Source organism: Rhinolophus sinicus, linkage group LG07 (genome assembly GCF_036562045.2).
Source record: "Rhinolophus sinicus isolate RSC01 linkage group LG07, ASM3656204v1, whole genome shotgun sequence".
Taxonomy (NCBI): domain Eukaryota; kingdom Metazoa; phylum Chordata; class Mammalia; order Chiroptera; family Rhinolophidae; genus Rhinolophus; species Rhinolophus sinicus.
Genome location: NC_133757.1, coordinates 74,064,031 through 74,073,055, shown reverse-complemented (window position 1 = coordinate 74,073,055; position 9,025 = coordinate 74,064,031).

The window sequence follows — 9,025 nt, the reverse complement described above, 5'->3', positions numbered from 1 at the left end:
GGTCACAGTGGCTGGCATCTGACTAGTGTTTGAGGACTCAGACTGGAACATTACCTGCTCTGATGGCAGAGTAGAGACAGGCTGCTGCATAAGGGGCAGCCTGAGCCATAGGTTTGTTGGAAGAAAGGGTGTGAGTGAATCTCCTGAGGACCAGATGTGGCCGCATGACAAGCTGCCTGGAGTTGTCTTAGCTTCTGCCCAAGGGTGCCACCTAGAGGGCAGAGATGCCCCAACCCAACATAAAGAAGCTGGTATGTACCTTCCCTGCCCAGGGGCTGCTAGAGCATGAAGGAATCAGATAGAGAGGAACCCACCCACCCACCGGAACTGCAAGTGAGAAAGGCCAGAAGTGGGGTGTGGGGGGTCTGTTTGAAGAATCTTCCAAAGTGCTCCAAGGGAAAAGTCATCTCTAAAAACCTTTGAGGCCCAGAGGGCAGCAATTCATTGTCAGGACTGAGGCATCCTCAGAAGACCCTACTTTCCCCACTCTCCTCTCCCTTCACCCCCATTCAGTCAGGAGGGGAAGGAAGCAGAACAGAGGGATGGAGAAAGAGCTGACCGTAGCCCCAAACACTCCCCAGGCAGGAGTACGGGGCGAAAGTGGTAAGTGATAACAAAGCTGAAAATGTTGATGACATGTACTAATTACTGATGAGGCTGCTTTGGGAACTGAGAAGAGCGTGAGCAGGAAATCAGGGGATTTGCCAGGCTTTTCATCCATGAACAATTGGTTGCCTCTCACAGGTCTTACGTGTTCAACTTCATGATGATTTTGCTGTGATAGTTCACTGAACACACCACTCAGTCAAGCCAGTGCCTTACACAGGCTCATTTCTCTGCCTTACGTGCCCTTCCCACTCCCGGCCTCCTAGCGAAACCATGTTCTCCCACCCAACAGCAAGCCAACCACTGTCTCCTTCAAGAGTCTCTCTTGAACCTCCTTTGATCTGCTTTCCTTTGTGGAGAGAGAGAGGTGCAATTCCCATCAATGCCTCAGCTTTGGGGGATAGACACTCTTCCCTTATAATTTCTTTTTTCTGCTATTTCCAAGCAGTGGGGTTTTTTTTAAATCAACTTTACTGAGATGCAATTTACCAACAATAAAATAAACTCATTTTAAGTTCAGTGAATTTTGATAAATATATAAACCCACAAAATCACTACCACAATCAAAATCTGGAACATTTCCATCACCCCCCAGTTCCCTGTGCCCCTCCCCAAATGACCCTCTCCCCCACCCAGCCACAGGCAGCCCCTGACCTGCCTGCTATCCCGGCAGAGACGTCTTTCCTAGAGCTTCCTATAAATGGAGTCATACACGACACTGCAAGTTTAATCAACAAAAAGCTGTCTAGATAAGAAGCAGCCAATTTCTTTCCAGAAAACAAGAAAATCCGTTTAAAATGTGAGTTGTGTCCTTCTAACAGGCTAGCCAATATTCATTCTCTCTAGAAAGTAAACACACTGAAATAAAATCTTTTTTGACTATATGTTCTAATTAGCTCAAAATCTCTGCCTCCTCCCTCTTCTTCCATTTATGTTTCCATGTTCCTCTGATGTCTTATTTATTTCACTAGGATGTAAAAATGCTATTGGCATTCTGCTTATGGGCATTTTTAATTTCCTTGGACCTTTGGACACAAATTGATTTTTCATGGGCCAATACAGCTCCAAGATTACTTGGCTTGAATTTGGCTTGTTCATTGATCTAAAATGGTTTTGAAGCCACTGAGCAGAACTAGGCAGATCCTAACCTACGTGGTGAATGAAAATCACTGCAGCTTTTTGTCATTGTGGTGGGATTGTATGTGTTTCTTCCTATTCTGCCCTTCTTTTAAATCTATCTTTACAGTGTTCTAAGTCCCTTAAACCTAAATTCTGCAGGAAAGAGCAAGCTGGCTCTTTCCCCATTGTTCTCTCTGTGTCCCTCTGTGGGGCTAGGAGGGAATGTGCCAGGAGGACTCAAAAGTCATTCCAGCTTCCTGGTTCTAGCGCTGTCCACACACAGAGTAAGATGCAGCAGCAGACAGAGCTCCATGGCTGGCTAGCCATGACCGTGGCTGAGGGGACAGGTGGGCCCCTCATCTCCCAGCCCCCAACACTTCAGACACCCTGTGTTTGAAGCATCACTTGTTAGCTCCCTCTCTGGAAGGTTGGGCCCTTGGAAATTCTGCACTGAAGACAGCTGTAGTACTAGAGGCCAAGATATGCAAATACTTTTCCCATCCCCAGCTTTTCGCTTTTTTGCCTAACCGGATTCAAGTGTTCTGCCGTTGGCAATAACCCTTTCTTCAAAGGCAATGAGCACAGTATTGCTGTGTTATTATTAATCACTAACAACCCTGATGGAGTATCCCGTGGGATGTCTGCTCAGCGCTCCTTACTGGCCACGCCGAGGAAGTACCCTTACTCCAGGCAGATGCTACTTGCTATGCAACCCACCCCCTGGCCAAAATCTTTGCCATCGGACACACACACTGACTGAAATTGGGCCAGATGGGTTCTCTTGCCTGGACATTTGAAATTGGGTTGAAAGAGGGTTAGTCTGTCTCTCTGTCACCCCTAGAAACATGGGATGACCGGTGCTCAGAAAGCAGAGAGTCTGTCATGGAGATGGACGGAAATAGATTTGTGGACAGATGCAGAGGTGGACAGGAGTGGCCACGGGGTGCTAGGGGCTGGGGGCACACCCAATTAAGAGAGGGAGGGGCGTGGGGGAGACAGGAGGGGGAGAGAGAGGCCCAGATTCTGTTGGCTTCCCGCCCAGCTGTCCTTTTGTGTTGGTTTCTATGTGATCTCCCTTGTAAACTTGAATGAACTTCCTCGTTTTGCTTGAGGTAATTTGGAATAGTTTCCTGTTAATTTGCAGCCAAAAGACTTTGAATAACATGCAACCTGCTACTAGGAAATGAAGAGGCAAATAACTGGCCCATTTCTGGGCTTGGGTACAATAAGGATTCCATCTTTCTAGGATGGGGAGGGGGAATGTTTGTGGAACACAGACTGAGACAGCTGGGGAAATTAGTCAGTTACTTTGAGGATTTAGGACATTTTCCTCCTGAGGCTGAGGCTTTAGGATGTCCCACTGTGCTGGCTCCTTCCTGGGGCTTCAGAAAGGTTACAGGAGACAGGGACCAGTCTGAGGCTGCCTGGCTTAAAGTGCATAGGGGAAAACAGGTCAGTTATGCAACTCTGTTCCCGGCATCCCCTTCTGCTTATAGGACAGGAGCTGAGAGCACTTGGAGCTCCTTCTCGAAATGCATCATAGGACTTACTGAGACGCAGCACCCAGCACTGTGCAGCCACCTACATTGAGAACTGAATGTGGCACCAATTATGAGAGGGCGAGGCCTCGCCATTGGTACAAGGACAACACCCGGGGTTTTGGGGACCCTGATCCTTTGATCTGATGCTTTTTCCAAGTCGGTCTCCTGCATCCTCTTCTTGCAGGACAGAGGTGGTGATGCCTGCCACCGGGCCGCACACGTTATGACCAGGTTTGGGATGCCCCACCGGGCGAATGAGGGGAGGCAGGCTCTCCGCTGCCCTCTACGCCCTCAGGTGAAACCCGTTAAGCAGAGAACATGGGCAGGTGTCCTTCTAAGAAACGAAGCCCCTCAGACATGGTCAGCCTCTGGCTGGCCAGCTTAGCGAGCTGTCTAGAAAAGGCTTCCAGCAAATTGACTCTCTCTAAATTAAATTGAAGGGCTGCCCATTAAGGTTTTATAGGACTTATGCTGCCAGAAAAACCTCAAGCCTGGGGAACAGGGTCTACAGAGAGACACAGATCCACACCACGGGCTTCTCAGTCTTTCAGGGGAGCACAGGCCCAAGTTCAGAAGCTGCCAACTCCATTCAGAAGGTATCACATGCCCCACAGCCAATTCCTCCCCAGTTTGCTCCCAGGGGTGGCCCTGGAGGACCCCAACAAGGGCCATGTCCTGGGGCAGAACCTGGAAGCTAAACAAGGAGCTCCTCCCGGAGCCTGCGGAGACACCACCCCACGGCCACAAGCTTTGTCACGTACCCTGCAACCAACACATAGCTGCTATCTTGGAGGTCCCTTCTTCCTTCATTTTTTGGGGAGCTTTGTGGTTATTGTCCAGTCTCTCTCCCAAAGTTCTACACCTGGTGGGATAAAGATGGCAGATATTATCATTCCTCCACAGACTGGACCAGCTGGAGACTGTCTTGGAGGAGAAAGGGGCATGGCATGTGATCAGGGCCTTCGTGGGGGAAGGGGAAGGTGTTTCCAGGGGCAGGCAGGTCTGTGCTGCTGTGTGACCCCCACTGCCACGTGACGAGGCATGGAGTCCTGGCCCAGACAGGGCTGGTTGATTTTGTTTTCCTGGGAATTTTGAGTGGAATCAAGGAGAGAGCTAATGGATTTCTCTGGGTGGCTCAACTGCAAAGGATTCCATCACTGCCAAATGGCAATGGGTTCCTTTGTGGCTGTGAGGCAGCCATGTGCAATGGCACAGCAGAGATGGTGGTCTGCAAAGAGAGAGGAAGGAAGTAGCAAAGAGGTGGAGGGAGGGCAGGGGAGGGGGAAGGGGAGAGAAAGAGAGAGAACATGATTACTTTCTTGGTTTTTGTTTTGGGAGGAGGGGTTTCACTCTGCTTTGGGTTCCATGAAATACCCCTGACACTCCCTCTGCCTTTAAAAATTTTTTTTTAATTTTGAAATAATTATAGATCCAGAGGAAGTTGCAAAGATAGCGCAGAGAGGTCCCATGTACCCTTCGCTGTTTCCCCCATGGTTACCATTTACATAACTCTAGTACAGTATCAAACCAGGAAACTGACACTGGCACAACGTGTGCCATTTTATCATATATGTAGATTTCTGTAACCACCACTGCAATCAAGATATAGAACTACCCCATTCCACAAAGATCTTTTTACTGCTACCCTTATATTTTCACCATTCTTATCACCATTCCTAACCCTTGGCAATTTACAATCTGTTTTTCATTTTTATGATCTTGCCATTTTGAGAATATTCTCTAAGTGGATCATACAGTTTGCAAACTTTTGAGAATGGGTTTTTTTTACTCAGCATAATTTCCTTGAGATCCATTGAAGGTGTCGTGTATATCAATAGTCCATTCACTGTTATTGCTACCTTGTATTCCGTGTATGGAGGTGCCACAGTTTGTTTAACCATCTACCTATCAAGGGACAGACGTTTCAGTTGTTTCCAGTTTGTGACTATTACACATAAAGCTGCTATGAACATTTGTGTGCAGGTTTTTGTGTGAACATGTTTTCATTTCTCTGGGAATAATGCCCAGGAGTGCAATTGCTGGGTTGTATGGTCAGTGTATGTTTTGGTCTTTAAAGAAACTGACAGACTATTTTCCAGAATGGCAGTACCATTTTATATTGACACCAGCTGTGTATGAGTCTTCTAGTTTCTCTGCATCTTCACCAGCATTTGATAGTGTCATTTTTTTTAATTTTTTTTTAAGATTTTATTGGGGAAAGGGAACAGGACTTTATTAGGGAACATTTTGTACTTCCAGGACTTTTTTTTTTTTCCAAGTCAAGTTGTTGTCCTTTCAATCTTAGTTGTGGAGGGTGCCGTTCAGCTTCAAGTTGTTGTCCTTTCAGTCGTAGTTGTGGAGGGCGCAGCTCAGCTCCAGGTCCAGTTGCCGTTGCTAGTTGCAGGGGGCGCAGCCCACCATCCCTTGCGGGACTCAAGGAATTGAACTGGCAGTCTTGTGGTTGAGAGCCCACTGGCCCATGTGGGAATCGAACCGGCAGCCTTCGGAGTTAGGAGCACGGAGCTCCAACCGCCTGAGCCACTGGGCCGGCCCCTGATAGTGTCATTTTTTAATTTTACCTAGTCTAATAGCTATACAGAGATATTTCATTATTTTAAATTACATTTCCTTTATTGTTAGTAATATTAAACATTTTTATGTGTATATATGTTGTCTGTATATCCTCACTGAGAAACTCTCTCTTCATATCTTTTATCCATTTTCTAATTGGTGTGTGTGTGTGTGTTTACTGTTAAGTTTTGATCTAAATTATCATGTTTTGTGAACAACTTTGAAATGGGCTTCTGTTACTTGCAAATCTGTGGATATTCTACTTTTGTCTTTAATGACAATCACAGTAACGATGAGCATTTCCTGAGCATGTACTTTGTGTCAGGCACGTAAGTGCCTTACAGGTCCCCGCTCACCTCATATATGTTGTTTTTATAAACATCATACATTATTGGTCTAAACATTAACAGCCATTACAATTTAGTTTACAAATAATTGTTAGCATAAATAAACAGCTTCAGCAATCCATCATGGCCTAAATTCAAATTTGCTGAGTTTGTGTTTCAGTTGATTGAAAAAATCGAAGCCACTGATGTCACAAGAGTGCACAGGTCATGACAGCTGCTCTTCAAGTGAAATAACAGTTTTAAAAAAATTACATAATTGTGGGGACAGAGCCAGGAGTGCAGTTTCCAGGCTCTCGGCCTCACGTGGAAAGGTGCTGGCTCAGGTAGTAAATGACCATCAGCTGTGGCTAGTTGACCGTCAGCTGTAACCAGTGAGCCATTGGCCACTAATATAACGGCCGTGGCACGGCTAGCAGCAAATGGGGCCTAGCAAGAAGATGGTGGTTGGCAAGCGCGGATTGCATTTAGCACAGTGGATTGCAGCTTGCAAGTGAGGTTGGTTGGCAGAGACAAGTGGACGGCACGTTGCGGATCATGTGGCTCCTGCTTCCTGTGTCTCCAACCCAGCCACCAGCGAAACTATAGTGGCGTGACTGTCCTATCTATGGCTCTATGGGTGTTCCTTTTTGGCCTCACCATGTCCTGCATCCTTATGTGGGGAGCGGGAGCTGAGACCCCGCATGACACCCCGCGTGACAATAATGCACTTGTTTCTATTTGTCTTAAGTAAATACCTGACCATGTTCAGTTCAACATATTCTACAGAAGAAAAAAACAACACTTAAACTTGTCCCCTCCTGAAATAAAGGCAGAAAATACGTGTCCATTTGCTTTATATAGTTAAAAAACAAACAAACAAAACTCGGTCGGTGCAAGCAAAGCAGATCCAATGCAATGATCAGATATTCTGAATTCACGTGTGAGGCTAGGACTCTAATTCCTGAGGTCTGAAAAGATCCAGAGGCTTGTGAGGGGTCCCCAGGGTGACTGTGGCAGTTGGCCCTAGAGCAGAACAACCTCTGCGACAGGCTGGGCCCCTCTGGGGACTGGGCACTCTCCTCCATGTCCCAGGGGCAGTAACTGTGAGTCATTGTGAGTCACCACGTTGAGCAGGGACTGCCCTCACAGGCCTGGCTTCTGGATAATCAATCATCTGTTACTGTGTTTGCTGCTGCTTCTTTCCACACTTTGAAATCACCAGGAGGATGCAGAGTCCCCATTCCCACACACTAGACAGTCGTTCCCAGCCTTGGGAGAGGTAAGTGATGGCATCGCCACAGTGCAACCAGGGAGGACACGGTGATTTGGAGAATGACCACACCCGCCCCACCCCAGTGTCATTGCCACAGCACAACCTGAGCTGTGAAAGGTGGCATCCGCAGGTCTGTGTGTCCCTTTGACTAATGTCCAGCTGCTGCATTTAGATGGATCGATCACAGTCAGGTGGTCACCTCACAGCTGTCTCAGCAGGTCCAGAGACAGCCTCTGCTCGCCCACCTTTCTCAGTGAACCTCACTGCAGCTTTGGACATTGAGGTGTGTGAGGCGCGGGCCCATCCGCCTTCCCCCCCATCTGTTCCCTGATCGTGACCCCCTACCCTCTGAACTTCCCAGCTTTGACCTTGCTGATTTCTCTTTTGGTTTGGGTCTCTCCTCACCCTTTACCCTTTGGATTTGCTGCTTGGCACATTTTCCTACACAAACCATGTTTCTTTCTTTGTTCCATCACCATATTTCTTTATTCTCCGAGGTGTCAGGGAAGCCCTGGGACGCTCCCATCTGGTGAGACCCCAGGAGCCATGGCTCCACTTTCTCTCCCTCTTCCCAAGAAGATTTCCCTCCCCTACAAAAGTTCAAATCTAGCCTCACCACTCAACAGCCAGGCTATTTGCAATTTACTTTTCCTATCTGACTCTAGAAATGGGGAGGCGGGTGAAGCCCTTTCTCACAAGACTGTTGTGAGTTTTACTGATTATATATTATCGGGGGTTGTAGACAGAGGGGAAGTGGAGTTATTGTTTAACGGGTACATAGTTTCAGTTTGGGAAGATGAAAAGTTCTGGATGGCAGTGATGGTAGCATATATATGTGTGTGTGCGTGTGTGTGTATATATACACATATATATATTCTCACATCACAGCTTAGTACTCAGATGTTAGCTAGCTAATTCTAGAAATGGGGCAGCCCTCACCATTATCCTTCTCCCCCACCCTGGTCTCTGCTCGCAGGTCATGATATCCTGCCCTGTCTGTTCCAAACCCTCTTGTGCCAGCCCCGCCCTCCTAGCAGTCAGTTAGGGGGATACAGACACAGTGCTCCCCTGCCCTAGCAGCACAGGATCTCTCATTGGCTGCCATCACCATGGCAACTCACATCTCCTCCCCCATCCACTCACTTTCCAGAGCTGGCAGATTTGTGGAGTTTCCGACTTCTTAGGGCTGGGAAGGAAGAAAAAAGCGGGATGGGGGAGGGGAGAGAGGATCCCCTGACTGCAAAGGCAGCCACCTGGTTCAGGTTTGCTTAGATTCCAGCCTGGTGTGCAGGGTGGCCTCAATTGTCTCCCCACGCTGAGAAACCATCCTGATTCCCTTAGGCATTCCTGATCCCCTCTGAAATGGGCCAGCTCGGAGGAGGGGCCTGGGGTAGTGGCATGTGGCAGGCATGATAAGCGTATTATTCAAACAGAAGAATGGTTTTCATCCTGCTGTCCTTGCAGCACTACTGGGGGTGACATGAGAGCCCCAGTGGGAGTGAGCTTTGAAACCCCCAAAGGCAGTTGGGGTCATTCGTTATTCTGGCCACCCCTGGGTGTGGTTGGTCAGAGGGGGCAGCGTAATGGGT